Source organism: Bactrocera dorsalis, chromosome 1, assembly GCF_023373825.1.
Source record: "Bactrocera dorsalis isolate Fly_Bdor chromosome 1, ASM2337382v1, whole genome shotgun sequence".
NCBI lineage: Eukaryota > Metazoa > Arthropoda > Insecta > Diptera > Tephritidae > Bactrocera > Bactrocera dorsalis.
This window is the reverse complement of record NC_064303.1, coordinates 42,966,623-42,987,452: the sequence shown is the minus strand read 5'-3', so window position 1 is coordinate 42,987,452 and position 20,830 is coordinate 42,966,623. Positions and strand designations below refer to the sequence as shown.

Below are 20,830 nucleotides of genomic sequence, written 5' to 3'. Positions count from 1 at the left end.
CGGCAACTATATACACATATATACATTTTCGTGATCTGGAGAACGTCACCTTTCCAGTGATACCCATTTCATCCCCGAAATCCGGGGAATGCTATTCTAATTTTACCCATAAAATTGTAGGTACTTTTACTTAAAAAATAGTTTTTAAATCATCCATTGTTGAAATATGAGATGCCAAGGGGCACCATGTAATGGTTTGCCGCAGTACAGGTAATATTTATTAGTTTAAGTGATAGTAAAAACATGTAATCCCAACGATCATACATTCCACTCATTTTAAAGAATTGCTTTGTCCTCGGCTGCATGTATGTGCAAATATCCTTGAACTTGTTTATCTTCGATAATGACAAGTCAATACAATACATAAATATAAACAAATACAAAAGAATCACTGGCATGAAATAGGGATGGAAAGAGCGCGACCGGAATCGATTTTTGACTTTGGAATCGACTTCTAGTTTTTCGATTCTGGAAGTCGATTAATCAACCCCGATAGTCGACTTTTTATAAATAAAGCAAATCGTACACGAAATTCGTTAGATATATCAATATTTTATTAAATTATGAACGTACAATCATATTTTTTAAGTTTTTATCATATTATAAAAAGTATTTTATGATTTTATTGCATACAATTTGGTATTGGATAATAAAATTGCTTTTTTTAATTAAAAAACAAAAAATTTAAAAATAAATAACTACGAAAACCACATTTCTTCACCGATTGATCTTAAAAATTTTAGCTCATTAAGATGCTGAGGTGATAAGCGACTCCTCAACAGATTTGCGATAAGTCCTGCATGTGAAAATAATCGCTCACAGGGTACAGACGTTGCAACTATTGGGAAGTACTTTTTAGCTACATTCCATAGATACGGATATTCAAATTTCCTACTTTCCCACACAGTGAACGGATTAGGATTTTGTTTCCGATTGCAGCCGGGCGTGTCAAATATTGTCATAATTGTATTAGTAATCTTCCAGCCTCATCAGAATCTGCAAGATTGGAACTACAACTCAAAGTGTTATCAAAATAAGACCATATATCATCATTGTCATCGTTCGTTTTCTGATATTCCGGACCTTGAATATATATTTGCTACCGTTGCTCTTGCTGCCAATGCTAATTCTCGTTCTGTCTTGACAAGATCAGATACACAAAAAATTATATTAAGATTAAACTAAATCATAGAAATAATCAAATAATGTTTGCATAATCAACCTACCGACATTAATTACCGCTCGTGCAGAATCCCGAATACTTTGAAAACCAATCTTTTTATAACGAGGATCAACCAATGTTGCACAAGCGTACAGTTTTACAGATTCAATATTGCCGTATTTTGTTTCGATGTCTTGAACCATTCTATTTTTCAAATGTCGCCCAATTAAAGTTTCTGGCGTTAACTCTTCAATCTTCTGTAAAATATAAAATCAATCCATTCAATAAAAATTCAAAACAAGATAATATTGAAATAGCTTTGCTAGTTTAACAATGGGAACATACTTTTCTAAGGCTTGAAATCAAAGGAATGCACATGCTCAATGTTACTCTTCTTCTCAATTGGCGCAGACACCGCTTATGCGATTATAGCCGAGTTAACAACCGCTCAATGTTACACATTTCTCAAAACAAACTTCTTAAGTTACTCGCAAGAGAGGTTTTAAGATGTCACGTACTTCTATTAACGCATCGATTTCCTCACCTATGATCATGTTAGGTGGCTTCGCCTTCGAAGATTTGTCTATCTTCACTTGTAAAAGCACTTCACTGACATGATCAGCAAGCACAATGAAACGGTCAACCATTTCAAAACAGGAGTTCCATCTCGTTCGCACTTCCTGAATTAATTTCAGACGAGAATTTTCAGGCTTGTCCTTCTGTAATTTCAGCAGCTTTGTAGTCGCTCTTTCACTTTGTCGATAGAATGTGACAATTTTTTTAACTTTTGACAATAGCTCACGCAATGACGATTGCTCAGTATGATCTGTAATTAAGTCTTCTAGATTGTCAATAGCATCATTTTCATCAACGAGTAAGTCGGAAACTTTATTTTGAGATTCAGATGCAGGTTGAGTAATATTAATTTGATAAGGCGCTGACCAAAATTATTTATTACATGTCCAAAACAGGAAATGTGTTTCCCATCGCCGAACTCACTTTTAATAGCTCCTTTGATGTTTGCGCCCACGTCTGAAACGAATGCTGCTATTTTATTATCATCAAGATATTTCTTAATTTCAAACTCAAATTTTCTATTGTTTTCCTCTTTTCCATGAGATAAGCGCCCAGCTCAACAGTCTTCATCTCAGTTTCTGTGAAGAAAGGTTAATATGTCAATAAAGTTACATACTTGAAGTTAAAACTGAATGTAATGATTTTTGAAAATGGAATCAGTAACTGACCTTTCAGATAGTGAACTGTTAAGCCAAGATAGCTTTTCATTGTGTGTTGGTGAGTCCAGATATCAGTAGTAAGACACACAGATTCAGTCTGTCGCAGTTCAAGTTTTATTTTATTCGACAAATCTTGATATTTACGACTCATAGCATTAGTTATAGTTGGCTCACAGGGTATGTGATACAACGGTTCTAGTGTTTTAATAAATTTTCTGAATCCTGGTCTTTCTGTAGTACACAGAGGCATATTATCAACTGCGATCATTCGTAAAAGAGCTGTGGTAGCTTGATCATGTCTATATCCACCAGCTAGGAAACAATGCAAATGAATGACAGAAGAAATTAATAAGATTAACTTTGATTCCTAATTTAAGCCACTACTACCTAAAAAAGAATTAGCATTGTTCATTCAACGATCCATAGGGCCATGGACTGAGATTGTACTGTGGTATTTTCTTGAACAGATGATTTAGTTTGAGGTACCAAAGCAACCGATGGAACAGATGATTCGACAGCGGCTAAAGCCTAAGAACAAACATGATTAAGTTAGTATCGATATAAAAAATTAAATTGTCTGTGGAGAGGAATAGTTTATGCACAAACTTTAAAAAGTTCTTCGAAAGCACTTACTGCGTCAAGGGGGGCGGTAAGAGACCCAAAAAGAAAATGGGGCGTTGTGTAGAGGCCTGGGCGGTTATTTGTAATTTTATTTAGCTAGGAGGCCTCTTAGACAACGACTGCATGAGCTATCGACTCTCAACAACAACTTGGGGACATCAACTAATATGAATTAAAAGATTGCTCAAACTCGGTTCTATACTTCTCTCCGCGTAGTTCATATATCTTTCCTATTTTATTGAATATAGAAAAAATGAAAATCATGTCAATCGGTCGCTCCGTTTCATAACGGCGCATTTCTACAGGATAGAATTTATGGAATACTAACTGTCAAACGTATTGCTATTGCCATTGCCAAATCTGTATGTGGGCACCGCTTACGCGATTATAGCCGAGTCAACAACAGCGCGCCAATCGTTTCTTCTCTTCGCTACGTGGCGCCAATTGGATATTCCAAGCGAAGCCAGGTCCTTCTCCACTTGGTCCTTCCACCGGAGTGGAGGTCTTCCTCTTCCTCTGCTTCCCGCGGCGGGTACTGCGTCGAATACTTTCAGAGCTGGAGTGTTTTCATCCATCCGGACAACATGACCTAGCCAGCGTAGCCGCTGTCTTTTAATTCGCTGAACTATGTCGATGTCGTCGTATATCTCGTACAGCTCATCGTTCCATCGGATGCGGTATTCGCCGTGGCCAACGCGCAAAGGACCATAAATCTTCCGCAGAACTTTTCTCTCGAAAACTCGCAACGTCGACTCATCGGTTGTTGTCATCGTCCAAGCCTCTGCACCATATAGCAGGACGGGAATTATGAGCGACTTATAGAGTTTGGTTTTTGTTCGTCGAGAGAGGACTTTACTTTTCAATTGCCTACTCAGTCCGAAGTAGCACCTGTTGGCAAGAGTAATCCTGCGTTGGATTTCTAGGCTGACATTGTTGGTGGTGTTAATGCTGGTTCCTAAATAGACGAAATTATCTACAACTTCAAAGTTATGACTGTCAACAGTGACGTGAGTGCCAAGTCGCGAGTGCGACGACTGTTTGTTTGATGACAGGAGATATTTCGTCTTGCCCTCGTTCACTGCCAGACCCATTTGCGTTGCTTCCTTGTTCAGTCTGGAGAAAGCAGAACTAACGGCGCGGGTGTTGAGACCGATGATATCAATATCATCGGCATACGCCAGCAGCTGTACACTCTTATAAAAGATTGTACCTGCTCGGTTCAGTTCTGCAGCTCTAATAATTTTCTCCAGCAGCAGATTGAAAAAGTCGCACGATAGGGAGTCGCCTTGTCTGAAACCTCGTTTGGTATCGAACGGCTCGGAGAGGTCCTTCCCGATCCTGACGGAGCTTTTGGTCCCGCTCAACGTCAGTTTACACAGCCGTATTACTTTTGCGGGGATACCAAATTCAGACATTGCGGCATAAAGGCAGCTCCTTTTCGTGCTATCGAAAGCAGCTTTGAAATCGACGAATAGGTGGTGAGTGTCGATTCTCCTTTCACGGGTCTTTTCCAAGATTTGGCGCATGGTGAATATCTGGTCGGTTGTTGATTTTCCAGGTCTGAAGCCACACTGATAAGGTCCAATCAGTTTGTTGACGGTGGGCTTTAATCTTTCACACAATACGCTCGATAGAACCTTGTACGCGATGTTGAGGAGGCTAATCCCACGGTGTGGGCATTTGCTATCATAATATAATCATAAGATAAGGATCCTTTTTTTACAAATGTATTTCTAGGAAAAATGAGAATTCATATTTTTGGACTACTATATAATAATTGTGCTTAAGCATTCCTATATAAACAATGTAATATTTATTTTATATTCATTTGTGGTTTTGCGCGCAATAGATGAGCATTACTTACGCCTCCTTTAACTACTCGCGAAGTAAACGTATTTCTCAAAGCAAAACAATGTCTGAAATAAAAAAAAAGAAGAGACGGCAATACTGTGCCGAATACATTAAATTCGGATTCATTGAAAATCCCACAAACCCATCCTCGCCTTTGTGTCTTCTATGTCTAAAAACATTTTCGAATGAAGCAATGAAGCCTTCAAGACCGCAAGATCATTTGAATAAAATGCATCCAGATAAGAGAGAAAAGAATGTAGCATATTTTCAAGACCTAGAGAAGAAATGGCGACGGGCTTCGGCCTTCGTACAATATCTCTTTGTTAATTGCTCAAAAAGGCAAACCACATAACATCGGAGAAGAGTTAATATTGCCAGCAATAAATGAAGTAATAACTACTGTGCTTCATAAACCGGCCGCAGATATTATCCGAAAAATTCTTTGAGTAATAATTCTGTGCAAAGACGGATTGATGAAATGGCTGAAAACATTGAAGAATCATTGTGCGATCACCTGCTTTCAATCGCTACGGATGGCGCCCCGGCTTTGATAGGGTACCATAAAGGCTTAATAGCGCACTTAAAAAATAAAATTCCATATGTCTTGGTGTACATTGCGTTATTCATAGACAACATTTTAATTGCTAGAAACTTAAGTGAAAAACTATTTCAATTACTGTATTGCAGTCAATAAAATCCGCAACAGCTCTTTGAATGATAGATTATTTCATCAGCTTTGTGTTACTAATGACGATTTCAATCGTTTGTTGTTTCATACTGGCTATCAAGAGGCAATTGTCTGACTCGATTCTACAGCTCACATGACAGACCTGTATAAATCATGTCGTTGAATCTCTAACTGCAAGGCGATAAACTAAATTTAATTAAAACAAAAAACGTCGTTGCTGCTTTCGCAGCCAAACTGCTTCTACACAAAAAGAATCTGGGCTGACGTGAGTTTCACAATTTTCCGAATTTATCAGTATCATGCAGTACCGACGAATTGTTTACCTACTGCCAACATTTGGAAAACTTCCACATTGACTTCACTGAACGATACCAGGACATTTTGAATTTGGAAATACCAGACTGGGTGTTGGATCCGTTTTCAAATGTCAACACAGCAATGTCACCTCAGCTGGAAGAAGAACTTATAGAATTGACAACAAACGAGGAAATAAAAATCAAGTTCAAAAATGGTTACCAAGAATTTTGGCTACAAAAACCGATCTCGCAATTGTACCCTGGATTGTGGTCAATCGTTCAACGATTCTTAATAGCATTCCCATCGTCATATTTGTGTGAACGTGGATTTACTGCTATGACAACACTGCTTACTAAAAATAGAAATCGTTTGCTTGTTACCGAACGTGCCGACTTGCGACTGTTCTTGAGTAAATTGGAACCTGATATTAACAAACTTATTAAACAGCATCAGATTCATCCTTCACATTAGTTTTTATATATGGATCGATAATTTTAGTTTTATTTTTAATAAAAGATTCTCTGTTTTAATACTATAAAGTTGTGTTTCAATAATCATTCTTATTGGCAGGTGGAGCCCGTAAGAGTTAACTTGAGACCTAAGCGCCGTTGTACGTTACCTACTGCGCTCAGGTTTCAAGTTGCTGGTTATAGTAAAAATGAGTATATAGGTAACAATAATTAATTTGAAGTTACATATATTGGTTTTTAAATAGGTGAAAAAAGGGGGGCGCTAAAAAAATATTTATCAAAGTGGGTGGTAGGCAAAATAATTTTGGGAACCACTGTTATAGACCAATCAGAATATCAGAAAGAGGCTATTTATAAAGAAACGCTTCGATTGGTACTTTGTATAGTGCTTTTAAAAGTAAAACGAGAAGTAAAAATTTTACCAACTATATTACCATCAGATACTAAAAACAGTGGGGAACATTAATGCCTATAAGATAGTGTATGATTTCATGAGTACAGTAGGGAGCTGTATAAAGTTACGTAGGTTCTCTTTCTTGCTCTTATAAGTATTTTGCGATAAAATTGAAAAAACTATAGTTACTTGGTGCAGGTCTTATCTTAATTCCGTCAATTGTCGAAGTCATCGAGTAAAAGTCGATTTTAATCGATTCAAGACAGGCTTGAATCGATTCTAAAAAGTCGATTATTTCTATTAAAAGATCGATTTTTGACTAAAATCAGAGTCGACTTTCCTATCCCTAGCATGCAATACACATCAGTGATCTGCAGTGAATGAGTTAAACACAACTTTGAGCCACTTGCGAAAAATTGAGTATGAAGCAAGCAGATTATTAACAGAATGAGTATAAGTGTGAATACTGCTCACTTACAATTATGAGAGAGAGAGTTTTGGCTTGGGAACTGCTTAGCTTGTATGAAGTAGAGATGAGCGATATTGCGATTTTTAAATCACTGTGATTTCAGTGATTGCTATTTTTAAATCACTGTGATTTTATATTGCTATTGCGATCGCAACTACTGTTGTTGTAGCGGCAGATTCTGCCGATTTGACAGTGTTTGACCGAATACAAGTCCGGGTCCCATCCAGTTACGTACACCCGACTGTCGTGGGAACGACTGAACCTTTTGTCGTTATTAACGGCAAATTCTCTTTTGGTTCCTGTAACTCGAGTCAAGTTTTTACGCCTTTCTTTTCACTACATTTTCGCAAAAGTTTGAGCGGTTCGGCTACCTGAAACTTAGAGCTTATTGCATAGTTCATTTTTATGTATTTGTATATTTTCAAGGAAAAACTAATAAACTCCATAATCCATCAGAATGTTTTGAATACCCGCTAATAATATATTCCAGACCAAATTAATAACGGGAGTTTCCTAATCTTTGGGAAAATATTAAAAACCCGTAATTTTTTTATTCCATATTTTTTCTGAAATTGATTAATTACAATTCTTGTTTTAAATTAAATAATATTCGGTTAAACGAAATAATTATAAGAGCATCTTAACAAAAGAATAAATAAATATAAAACAGTAAAAGTAACTCCATTTTTATTAAAATTCATATAATTTATTACTAAGTGTTATTAAAAACTTAATTTAAATATTTATACTATATATATATTACCATGAAAAGAGTTTAAATTTGTACTCTAAGCTAATTTTTTAAATTCATCACAAAAGCTTTCAAATAAGTAAAATTAAAATTGTAATTATATTAAATTAAAATATTCCATAAGTAGTTGAAACTTCTTGTTGTTAAAGATGTTTTATATGAAATTTTTGTTTTGCAAATATTGCATTTTACATATATTTCATCTACTACTTCAAACATCTGCCATACTTCACTTCTTTTCCTTGATAAATTTCCTGCCATTATTAAAAATTATAAGAAGTTATATTCAAGACTTCAAACCGCTATGACGAAAAATAGCATACACGCATTTATGTATATGTATATACAGTACCCTGAAGAAAGCTGCTACTTTTCTGCTATTTGCTATTGTGATCGCATGTACTGTACTATTAAAAAATCACAGTTTCACAAATTTATTGTGAACTGCTATCGCAATCGCAATTCGCAGGTTCGAACTCCGATCGCAATTCACAGGTTCGAACTGCGATCGCAATTTACTGTTTCGAAATGCGATCGCAATTCACTGTTTCGAATTTCGATCGCAATTCGCAGGTTCGAACTACGATCGCAATTCACTGTTTCGAACTGCGATCGCAATCGCAGTTTATAAAGGGTGATTTTTTTGAGGTTAGGATTTTCATGCATTAGTATTTGACAGATCACGTGGGATTTCAGACATGGTGTCAAAGAGAAAGATGCTCAGTATGCTTTGACATTTCATCATGAATAGACTTACTAACGAGCAACGCTTGCAAATCATTGAATTTTATTACCAAAATCAGTGTTCGGTTCGAAATGTTTTTTATCGACAAATTTTGTTCAGCGATGAGGCTCATTTCTGGTTGAATGGCTACGTAAATAAGCAAAATTGCCGCATTTGGGGTGAAGAGCAACCAGAAGCCGTTCAAGAACTGCCCATGCATCCCGAAAAATGCACTGTTTGGTGTGGTTTGTACGCTGGTGGAATCATTGGACCGTATTTTTTCAAAGATGCTGTTGGACGCAACGTTACGGTGAATGGCGATCGCTATCGTTCGATGCTAACAAACTTTTTGTTGCCAAAAATGGAAGAACTGAACTTGGTTGACATGTGGTTTCAACAAGATGGCGCTACATGCCACACAGCTCGCGATTCTATGGCCATTTTGAGGGAAAACTTCGGACAACAATTCATCTCAAGAAATGGACCCGTAAGTTGGCCACCAAGATCATGCGATTTAACGCCTTTAGACTATTTTTTGTGGGGCTACGTCAAGTCTAAAGTCTACAGAAATAAGCCAGCAACTATTCCAGCTTTGGAAGACAACATTTCCGAAGAAATTCGGGCTATTCCGGCCGAAATGCTCGAAAAAGTTGCCCAAAATTGGACTTTCCGAATGGACCACCTAAGACGCAGCCGCGGTCAACATTTAAATGAAATTATCTTCAAAAAGTAAATGTCATGAACCAATCTAACGTTTCAAATAAAGAACCGATGAGATTTTGCAAATTTTATGCGTTTTTTTTTTTTTAAAAAGTTATCAAGCTCTTAAAAAATCACCCTTTAGAAGCGAACTGCTATTTATAAAATGTGATCGCAGTTACGATTTCCGATTTTTCAATCACAGTGAAAAAATCACCGGTAGTGAAATATCGCTCATCACTAGTATGAAGCATATAATACTTATGAATGTTTGCTTAGGATTCTCTGACAATTATGAATACAAAACACTTGTGAATGTACTAAGAAGCTCATCTGTGCGCAAGTATAACGGTTGAGCGAATATCGTATAACGTAAAACTTTAATCGCGTTTTTCTCGGAACTACTATTTTCAACACGTCTGACATGCTTTCTCAAGTTCTAATGAACCGATTAACTTGAAATTTTGTATGGACCTTCTTTATGTATCTCTCTATGGTTGGAACTAGGATTATTAAAAAATTTTGATTTTTATTATTTTTAAAAAATTTTGATCTTTGCCAAAAAACGGGCATATTTATCCTAGTTCAGACGATAGCGGCATTTGTACTGATAAGGGCGCACCCTTATTTTCAACCCCCACCACGCCACCATGCCACAATTAATCAAATTATCACAAAAATTTTTTTTTTATTTTGTTTTGTATTCTTAAAATATCAATAAATATCTGATAAAAAATTGGATGGTAAAAATGTTCTTAGTTTTTTTTTTGGACTTTAAAAAATGCTGTTAAATAGCATTTCTAGACTAGAATACCCATTAAGAGTTACTATTTTATTATTGTATAACAACAAGGATTTTGTAACGGATTCTAATAATGACTGCGATAATGAAATAAAAAGCGGGATTTTCATATTTTGTAAAAATTTCATCTAATATTAAAAAAAAAATCACATATTCATACTTACATTCATGTTATCACGTATAATATGTTGTATTACATTTTATTTTATAAAATTATAATTCAGTTCCTTTCAATGGAGTTAAAATTAAAAATAAAAATCGTGTCAATTTAATGGTATAAAAATTACATGAATTATTAACAAAAAAGAAAATAAGACACTTCAGTTCATTTCAGCAAAAAATAAAAATACTAAAAATAAAATTTACTTCAAGATTTATGTATATAGTACATTCATAAGATTTAACTCCAAAGATATACTTATATCTACTATAAGTATGTATGTAGCTCCGAAATATGTCCTTAGATTCAGGTATTGCACAAACTACTTTTCAATATCATTGCATATTTTTGTTTTTAACGTTTCGAAGTTCTTATTGCCATATTTATTAGCCTTGAATATAGAATTCAGGAATATTATATTATCTACGGTTTTGGGTGGAAGTCGCCGCACTACTTGCAGGTATAGTTATTATTTTAAGTGCAAGTTTTGATATGCGTGAAAAGTTAGATTTATGTTATCTACCTAAGCTCTGCTTTTTCTAGAATGTAAGATGCAGCTTTGCATCTAGGCATAAGAAATAATTGAATAAAAGGATAAGAAGCAAAGAAGTTTCAGTTTTGTAGTTTTTACGAAGTCACTAGAATCAAGGGTTTCGTTCTTTTAAAAACCCCTCCGCGTAGGTATAAACTTCAGGGAATCATCTACCTATGCTCTCACTTTCTAGAATGTAAAACAAAGCTTTGCATCTAGGCTTAGGAAATAATTGAATAAAAGGATAAGAAATAAAGAAGTTTCAGCTTTGTAGTCACTAAAATCACGCGTTTCGTTCCTTTTAAAAGGTAGGTATAAAATATACTTATTTTGAATAGGCACGGAATTTGTGAATGTATTTATAATAAACAATGAGCCACTTGTTAGTAAATGTATTTATGAGCCTTTCAACTCATCTAATGGTATGCAACGAATAGCTCAAACAATTTTATACAGAGAAGCAAGCCAAGCCAGGTCTGACCGATAATTACACAAGCAAGACATGTGATTGTGAGAAGATAATAGGGGTATTCTCTTGCTCTTGCAAGATTGCAGATTGCAAAAATACTACACCGAAATATACAAGGGCACGAGAGCACCCATTGCAGAATCTAGTGATATATGAGCGACTGATTCAGTCAATTTATTGTAAATGACTATTGTGCATGGTTATTGTGAATTGGCGCACTTAATGCATGCATTTTTAACAAAAAAACTGTACAAAACTTTATAATTTAAATAGAAATTATAAAATCTAATTAAAATTTACCTTTCTCAACAGTTTAACGACGTAATATGTCTTTATGTAAAATTGCAACTACAACAGGGTTGCAATTTTATTTTTGCGTGACATTGCACGCTAATATACATGGGTTTTGGTCTGACATATTTCACAGCCCTTGCAAATATTTTTCTGCGTGTGTTTGTTGTTGTGCCGTTGTAAATCTGCAATGCTTGCACCGTGCACCGGGTTTTGCAAGAGCAAGAGAATACCCCTAATATTTTTAGTGAGAGCAAGTATGAGTGAATAATGGGGGTGATTCATGAATTTGAGAGTACATTTAATCATAAGCCAAGTATTCACTGCAGATCACTGATACACATGCATTCAACATTTAGCAATACGGATGACAGGGATAATGGGATGCCCAACTTATTCCAGTGTGAGAGCGCCTCAAAATAAGCGTTTTTTATAACATTTTCCATTGTGGCCAGATCGAACAAAATAAGAGTTTTTGGGCATTTAAATTAAAATGCCCAATTGCACTTTCCACACCACCCAGGAGGTATGCAAAGCGGCGCGTTACCGAAGTTAGTTTTGGGTGCTCGGTTCCCCTATAGGCCTATATCACCCATTAATAAATTTATTTACATAAATCAACAAAACGATAACAATAACAAGTGTATAACGAAAAAAAAAAAAAAACGATAAAATTATACACATAACGATTAAAACAAAACAATAACAATTCATATAAAAAATATATAAAAATATCACAATAATATAGTTATTTACATATATACAAATGCCTACATTTACATTCCAAATCTTAATTTTCCTTAAAAAAATGCTTTCTTATTTTAGAGCCTCTTTATCCTAACTGCTTACAAAATTTTTACTTTTTTATTTTCTATCGTAAGTTTAAGTTCGCTTATTGTAACCACTAAAAAAATAAAAAAAAATTGAAACCTATAGGTGTGAAACACACAAAATTTTATTTTTAAAATTAGGGACAGAAAGGTCTTTATTTAAAAATTTAGTTAAAAAATATATTCTAATTTTAATAAAAAGGGCTAAAACTATTTTTGGGTCACAATTATCGCAACACAAAAAGGGCCTAACATCTTTCATTTTAGTAAAAAGAATATCTCCTAATCCTATTTTATGACAATTACTGTCGAATTCTTCTAAAAATCTTGTTTCCAAAATTTTTACAAATGCAATAAAATCCTCAGGCGGCTTGACTAAGTTGCATTTGTCTATTTGGTTTTGATGCATGAAGATGATTTCGTCCGAAGGAATTTCATCTCCTAAATATGGTAAAGGCAAGGAACATGTGTGTAGTTTGAAAATTTTTAAATAAAAATAGCCGCAAAAGTAGTTAAACGCATTTACTTTCAAAAAATTAATTTCTAAACTACTATCTAATGCGATTGAACTAAGGAGAGAGTGTTCAGGCCGTGGTAAACCTTGAAAATCCTGCCAAGAAAGGTCATTCAATAGTGAATCATTACACACATTAAGTAGAACATTATTACTATGTTCCGAAATTACTGTAGCATCAGGTTCTAAAGGCAGCTCACAGTTTCCTTTTGTTACGACGTTTACGTAACGTAAGCCCCACGATTTCCTAAACAAACTAGAGAACATATAGGGCGTTACTCTAGTACCTCCTCTGCTTCGAATCTGCCCAAAAAAATGTTCTAAACTGGCCTGACATAGTCGTCTCGTCTTCAAGTACGGAAAACCTGAGTGTGACAAAAATCACCACAATCGTCTTAAACTGTTAATATTTAACACCCAGCCCTTTATAAAACTAAAATTATTAGTTGTGTTGCTTTCTAAATCGTCTACGACGCGAATAGTATTTAAAACTTGTTCTGCCTCATTTAAAAACTCTAACTGTTCAGGGGAACCTACAAACACTTTTTAGTGGGTACAATAGCCTCAACGAAACTGCTATTTAAAATATCAAATAATTTATTAAAAAACGAAACGAATTCCGCGGTATTAATAAAGCTCCTACTATTCGAGCTTAAGGCTCCCGAGCTATATAGGGACAACATACCAGAAGCGACCGTATTACTCAATACTTGGGACGCGAATTTAACCTTCATTTTTTGGAAGGTATTTGGATAAATATGAGCATCGGTTAATTTATGCGCACACCGATAACTCGACTTAGAGTCGGTTTCATAAAAATGAACAATATCCGACCAACTTACCCGACAATTTTTAAAGAAAACCGTATTTTTTAAATTTTGTAAACAGTTACGACTACTTTTTATCAAATGGGGGCTATCGTAAAAAAATACACTTCCTTGCCAGTAACATTAAAAAAAGGCCGTGACGCTGAAACACCTAACAAATTAGCGAAATTCTGAAAATTGGTGCCCTGGTCGCAAACAAAATGGCAAGGAATTAGTCCTATATTTTGCAGTTGGGTAATGGTTTCTAAAATGTGTTTCTTGAGGACATCCCCTTTGCAGGAACCTTTTACGAAAAAGTAAGCCAATGGGTGGGACCAAGGCTCTCCACCTATACCTTGCACCATTATAGTCATTGCAGTAGTTGCTAATCTAGAAGTGCGATTTTCATCGCCATAATCCTCAATACCTATCACCCTATCGAATTTCCTATCATACTGCAAATGACATTTCAGTGACATTTCATCACATGAAACCGACACGAACTTTTGTTCGAAAGTGAATCCCCTACTCCTAATCTCTAACGATTTTATGCTACTTTGGGTGCAACCTGGGAGACGGGGCCAGTCTGTAACAAAGTTTTCCAAAGTACTTTCGGATGGAAAATCTAATTGGTGCTTTAAATGCCGATAAGCAACTGGCGATAGAAAAAATACACCCAAAGCTATCGTTTTCAAAAAATTGTCATATCGCCGACCATGGGTACGGCGATTACTATTTATAACTGAGGAGGAACTTTGTTACAAACTAAAGAAAGAGGGTCTGACTGTTCCCTGAATTGTTACTTCTTTAAAATAATTTATTTAATTAATTAACGGCAATGGCAATAAATTGACAGTTACGCTCTGAACAAGTAGAGCGCGACAGACTGCAAGCGACATCTCTCAAATACTATATTAAAATACTTACGTTCTTAAGGACACAGTTATTAAGACAACTGCATGAATATATAACTGTTTCTATAAGAACGTGTGTATTTTAATATTTGATAGATGGCGCTTGAAGTCTGTCGCGCTCTACTTGTTCAGCACATCACATTTAAAAACATACGGAAATTCAATTTAATTATCCAAAATTACTATTTTCATTGCACATTCGAAACACTGATTTTATAGAAATTTTTCACAAATTCACAAACACTTTTTGCACTATTTAATGTTTTTCACTCACCGTTCGAGGTCCGTTCCACTGTTTGGAAACCTAAGTGTTATTCCTCCCTCGTTGCAGCCAACAATACACTTTCTCCAACAGCTGGTTGTTTTCGGCATTTTATCTGCAAAATAAATAAAAAAGTATTAAATAAATGCAAGTTTATTTAATAAACAGTCATCGACTAAAGCTCGCTCTGTTTAGACGTGTTTCTGCTTATCTTTTGCGTATTTCGCACAGTACACATCCGTCTTACGCGCACGTGTTTGCTTAGTAAATCTCTGTTTTATTATTATACCGCATATCGTTTTTCCTACAAGTGTTTTCTAAATAAGTGAATCGAGTGTGTAGATATAATAATCATGGCCCCCGGGCCACCCAACCTCGGGAATAACAGGTTTGCTTTGCTTGCCTCGGAATCCCATCCAAAAAGAAAGAAACCCTCATACACGCCCCTTAATTTTCCCGACTTGCCTCAGTCTAGGAAAGAAAACCCTAAATTTATTATTGTTAGTGCTTCCGATTCAACGAAACCTATCTCTAATTATTTTTGTTTCGCCGTACATAAAGCATTAGAAGCTATTAGTAAAGAAATTATTTCGATTTCTGAATTACGTGCTGGCAATCTGCTATTGCTTGTGAAAAACAACCAAATTGCTCAAAGATTCATTTCAACTAAAAAGCTACATGGTGTGTGCGAAATTGTTGTAAAATATCATGACAATCTTAATAGCGTAAAAGGTACAATCTATGCACCCTACCTAAACAATGTCAGTGAAAAAGAAATAATTGAAAATATGAGTAACCAAGGCGTAGTCGGTGTGTACAAGTTTTCGAAAACTGCGGAAGGAGTTTCACAATTCACTGGAGTTGTGCTACTTACTTTTGATCTGTTCGAGCTACCAGATAAAGTTGACGTTTCTTGGCGTAGCGCTAAAGTGAAACCCTACTACCCTATCCCAATGCGGTACAAAACTTGCCAACGGCTTGGTCATACCGCCAAACACTGCAAAAATGCGCCGGTATGTATGTCATGCAATCTTCCCCCCATCCTCCCCCATGCTCTCGCACGCTCTGTGCAAACTGCTCTGGTAACCACCCGTCATCTGCCAACACGTGCCCGAAATACATGCAAACGAAAGAAATACTTAAAATAAAATGTCAAAATAAATGTTCCATGCGCGAAGAACTTAAGCTTTACAAAGCACAAACACCATCGATGCTTAACTCCTCTTTCGCCGAGGCAGCTAAAGAAGCACAAAAATCAAATAATAACCCTACTCAAAGCTCCAAATCTCTAATCTCACCACCCATCTCAGTAAACAAATCACCGATTCATCTGAAAATTCTTTTGTTAACCCACCTCAAATATATTCTTCTTTACCTAACCACTCGCCACAAAACAACAACAATCAACAACCTAACAATGCCTTAGTTTCCTCTTTTACACCTCTTCTGCAGACTCTATTACACACTCCCTTCAATCTCGAATCTACACTCCCAAACAGCATTTCGCAAGCTAATGCTTACCAAAACAAAACAGAAGCAGACGCTTCCATGAAAGAGACAGCTGACACCTCAATTGTCAATCTCTCTTTAAACCAAACTATACCTCAACATAATGAAAACAACTCGAAAGAGCAATTCATGTCTATAGACGAATGCAATTATTAACATACATACATATTTGTTATAATAGCATATTAATTTTGTGACAATCCCTCTCCCGCTCTCAATGTTTAAGATCCTACAGTGGAATATGCACGGTTACCTCAACAATTACACGCAACTAGAACTTCTTTTGAAAGAACATTCGCCAAACGTTGTCTGTCTCCAAGAGACTAATATTGCTGCTGATAAGTCAGCAGCTTCGCCCCATCAGTACCAAAGCTAGTTTTACAACTTGCCTCAAAACAAAACTAACAAGCAAGGCATTGCAGTTTTGATAAAAAAATCGATACCCCATAGACAAGTTCCCATTACTTCAAATATTGCCACAATTGCAATAGAAGTTTCATTATCTTTCAAATTTACTATCGTGGCCCTCTATATACCACCTCTACAAAACTTCACATGCAGCGAACTTAGAAACATTTTGCGATCAGTTTCTACTTCATTCGTTATAGTTGGGGACTTTAACGCCTGGAGTCCCCTTTGGGGATCAACTCTTTGCAACAATCGAGGTGCTATCATAGAAGATATGATATTTTCAGAAAACCTCACTTTACTTAACGACAACAAACCGACTCACTTTTCCACACACAAAACTTTTACCTCTGTTGACCTTACATTATGTTCCTCCAACATCGCCCCTAAACTAACTAGCAATACCCTTCCCCACCTCCACGGCAGCGATCACTTCCCTATTCTTACTATTTTACACACTCCGTCAGTCTTTAAGGCCCAACCCATTCCAAAGTTCCTAACAGATATAGCGAACTGGGAAAAGTTTCAACATACTGTCAGCGACCTTTGCGAAAAATACCCCTATTCGGACAATATCAACAAAGAAGTTGCCACAATTACAAAAATTATTCGAACTTCTGCTCACCTTTCCATTCCACAATCCAGTAATAAAATCTTTACTAAAACTGTGCCGTACTGGTCTCCTGAGCTATCACAATTAAGAAATGTAAATCGCTTTTATTGGTCGGAATATAAACGGACAAGATCAAACCAAAATTTAATTATGTATAAAAAGGCTAACGCGATGTTTCGTAGGAAAGCAAAACAATCTAAAAGGGACAGCTTACATAAATTCTCGGAATCTATCAACCATAAAACAAACCCGAAAAAAGCATGGTCCGATATTAAAAAATTATCTGGAATATACCCGCAATCCCAGTTGATCTCCATAAGTAACGCTAATGGGCCTATCGTCAACGCAAAACAGCTATCTAACTACTTCGCAGCATACTGGTCAGAATACTCGCAGGACTCAAACTTTCATGCCACTTTCATTTCAGACAAAAACAAATATCTCAGTACTTCCCCTTATACGTTGTCTAACATCACAGATTGCAATATAGAACATATTAGGAGTATTCTCTTGCTCTTGCATGATTGCAGATTGCAAAAATACTACACTGAAATATACAAGGGCACGAGAGCACCCATTGCAGAATCTAGTGATATATGAGCGACTGATTCAGTCAATTTATTGTAAATGACTATTGTGCATGGTTATTGTGAATTGGCGCACCTTCTGCATACATTTTTAACAAAAAAAACTGTAATAAAACTTTATAATTTAAATAGAAATTATAAAATCTAATTAAAATTTACCTTCCTCAACAATTTAACGTCAAAATATGACTTTATGTAAAATGGCAACTACAACAGGGTTGCAATTTTATTTTTGCGTGACATTGCACGCTAATATACATGGGTTTTGGTCTGACATATTTCACAGCCCTTGCAAATATTTTTCTACGTGTGTTTGTTGTTGTGCCGTTGTAAATCTGCAATGCTTGCACCGTGCACCGGGTTTTGCAAGAGCAAGAGAATACCCCTATTGAACAACAGTCTACACTATCCTCTTTCTCAGGCAAAACCCCGGGGGCCGACAGAATATCGTACCCCACGTTGCAACATCTACCTTCATGTTTGATGGCCAGATTAATTAAGTTATACAACAACATTCTAAATAAAGGTATTTACCCCCAAACCTGGAGAAACGTTATTATTATCCCCATTCCTAAGTCAAGTAGTCCTGCAACAGAAGCTTCAGGTTTCAGACCCATTTCACTGCTTAGCTGTTTAGGTAAACTTTTCGAAAAAATTATAGCTCATCGTATTTCGTGGTATGCCATAAACAATAACTCCATTCGTCCGCAGCAAGTAGCTTTTAAAGAGGGGCATGGCACCATTGATGCCTTGCTCCTCTTCGAAAGCTATGCTTCTACTGCTCTTTCCAATAGAAACCACCTTTCCGTGCTAAGTATAGACTTCGAGAAAGCCTTTGACCGCGTGGGAGCTCATGTAGTTTTACGTCAGTTGGTAAAATGGAACCTTGGTGGAAAAATCCTTAAAATTATCCAGTCTTTTCTCACTAATCGCAGATTTGTTTCCAAAGTAAATAACACCTTTTCGGATTACTGCTGCATTCAATGAAGTTTGTCACATAATTGATAAGTATAAAAATATTTTTTATATATGCTATGCTGATGATTTATTATTGGTCTCTAATCTAAATGACCTAAACCTTGTTAAACAAGATTTTACTAATATATTAGCTGATTTAAGTATATGGTCCGAATCATCTGGAGCCAACGTATCTTTAAACAAATGTAAGAATTTCCATGTTTGCCGCAAACACAAATGTAATTACTTTACATTAGTTTATAACAATATTCCAGTTGTAAATGCTAATAAACTTAAGTTTCTAGGTTTAATTTTTGATAAAAAATTAACTTTCAAAGAACATTGTTTATATTTAAGAAAGCAGCTGGCTGCCAGGCTCAACATTATTAAATACTTAGCATCCAAACACTGCTTAATTAACTCGTCAACACTAATAAATGTAACCAGAGCTCTTATATTATCGAAGATAGACTATGGCCTACCCATCTATGGCAACTGCGCGAAAAGTGTCATCAAGTTACTGTATTCCCCATACCACATGGCTGTGCGCAGAAGTCTTCGCGCTTTTCCGACATCGCCAACACAATTCATACTTGTGGAAGTGGGGCTACCCACAATCGAAGAAAGATTTACACTTAACCTAAAAAAACTCATACCGAAGCTGTTTCTTTGTTACAATAATATTCTTTACGAAACAGTGTTATCCGAGCTGCAACAGAAAAAGTCTTCAAGTCGTAAGTCGTCAATATTCCTCTGCATCGAATACGCCAGAGAGCTTGATATCACATTCCCTTCTCTCCGTCAAAAAGTATCTTCTCCGCCTTGGATGATAAACAAATCATGTTTCATGCTAAACTTGGAGAAATACGGAAAAAGTAGTACCTCCCCCACAGTATTTCAACGCCTTTTCGCGGAATATACAACTCCACTGCTCCCAGACTGGAAATTCGTTTTCACAGATGGTTCAAAAACCGACATTAGCACAACATTCGCCGTCGTTGACTCCGAGGGAAGAACAATTACAGCAGGTATACTTCCCAGCTACGCCTCGGTTTTCACAGCTGAAGCTGTCGCTATCTTCAACGCAATCATCTTCGTCGAAAAATCTAGTTTTAAAGCAGTTATCTGCACTGATAGCAAGTCAACCATACACTCGGTAATAAATACAAACAACAAGTCCTACTTAATTTCCTGTATTCGGAGCAAATTAATCGAGAATAACAATCGCTTGTAACTAATGTGGGTTCCAGGACATGCAGGCATAAAAGGAAACAATCTGGCAGACGAACGGGCTAAGCTCGCAGCAAAAGAACCACTAATAACTTTTGACTATATTATGAAAAAAGACTTGTATAAGTGTATATCGCAGCTCCAATATAGCACACATATGGAGACTTGGAGATCTATCCAGCACCAATATACTGCGAATAACCCGAACAGGATAAAACCAAGCTATCCCTCCAGCTGCCGGTGCAACGACATCAAAGCATTTATCCGATTACGCCTAGGACACACAATTGCCACACATGCGCACCTCCTAAATCGTTCTAGTCCACCAGTTTGCCAACACTGCCCGTCGTTAGCTTTAACAGCATATCATTTACTCGACGACTGCCCACATTTCGCAGCGATTAGAAAAAATATCTTCGACGACCAAATACCGTCTGCTCTGTTACAAACGAGTTCCTCCGAAAACGTAACAAAAATATCAGCATTCTTAGTACAAACAGGATTAAAACCACAAATATGATTATGTTTATAAACTTCCCATTACTTATTATTTATTTTGTTCTTAATACTTTTCTATTAGCTACA

The 20,830-nt window shown here is 36.1% G+C and overlaps 1 long non-coding RNA gene across 1 annotated transcript; it reads right to left on the bottom strand.

Moving 5' to 3' along the window:
• Window positions 1-534: 534 nt before the first annotated feature.
• On the bottom strand, window positions 535-3,917 carry LOC125775681 (uncharacterized). Its single transcript, XR_007421283.1, has 6 exons — window positions 3,031-3,917; window positions 2,785-2,925; window positions 2,407-2,709; window positions 1,508-2,316; window positions 1,227-1,419; window positions 535-1,135 (listed from the first exon to the last, which is right to left on the bottom strand). It is a non-coding gene; the product is annotated as an uncharacterized LOC125775681 (long non-coding RNA).
• Between the last annotated feature and the right edge of the window lie 16,913 nt (window positions 3,918-20,830).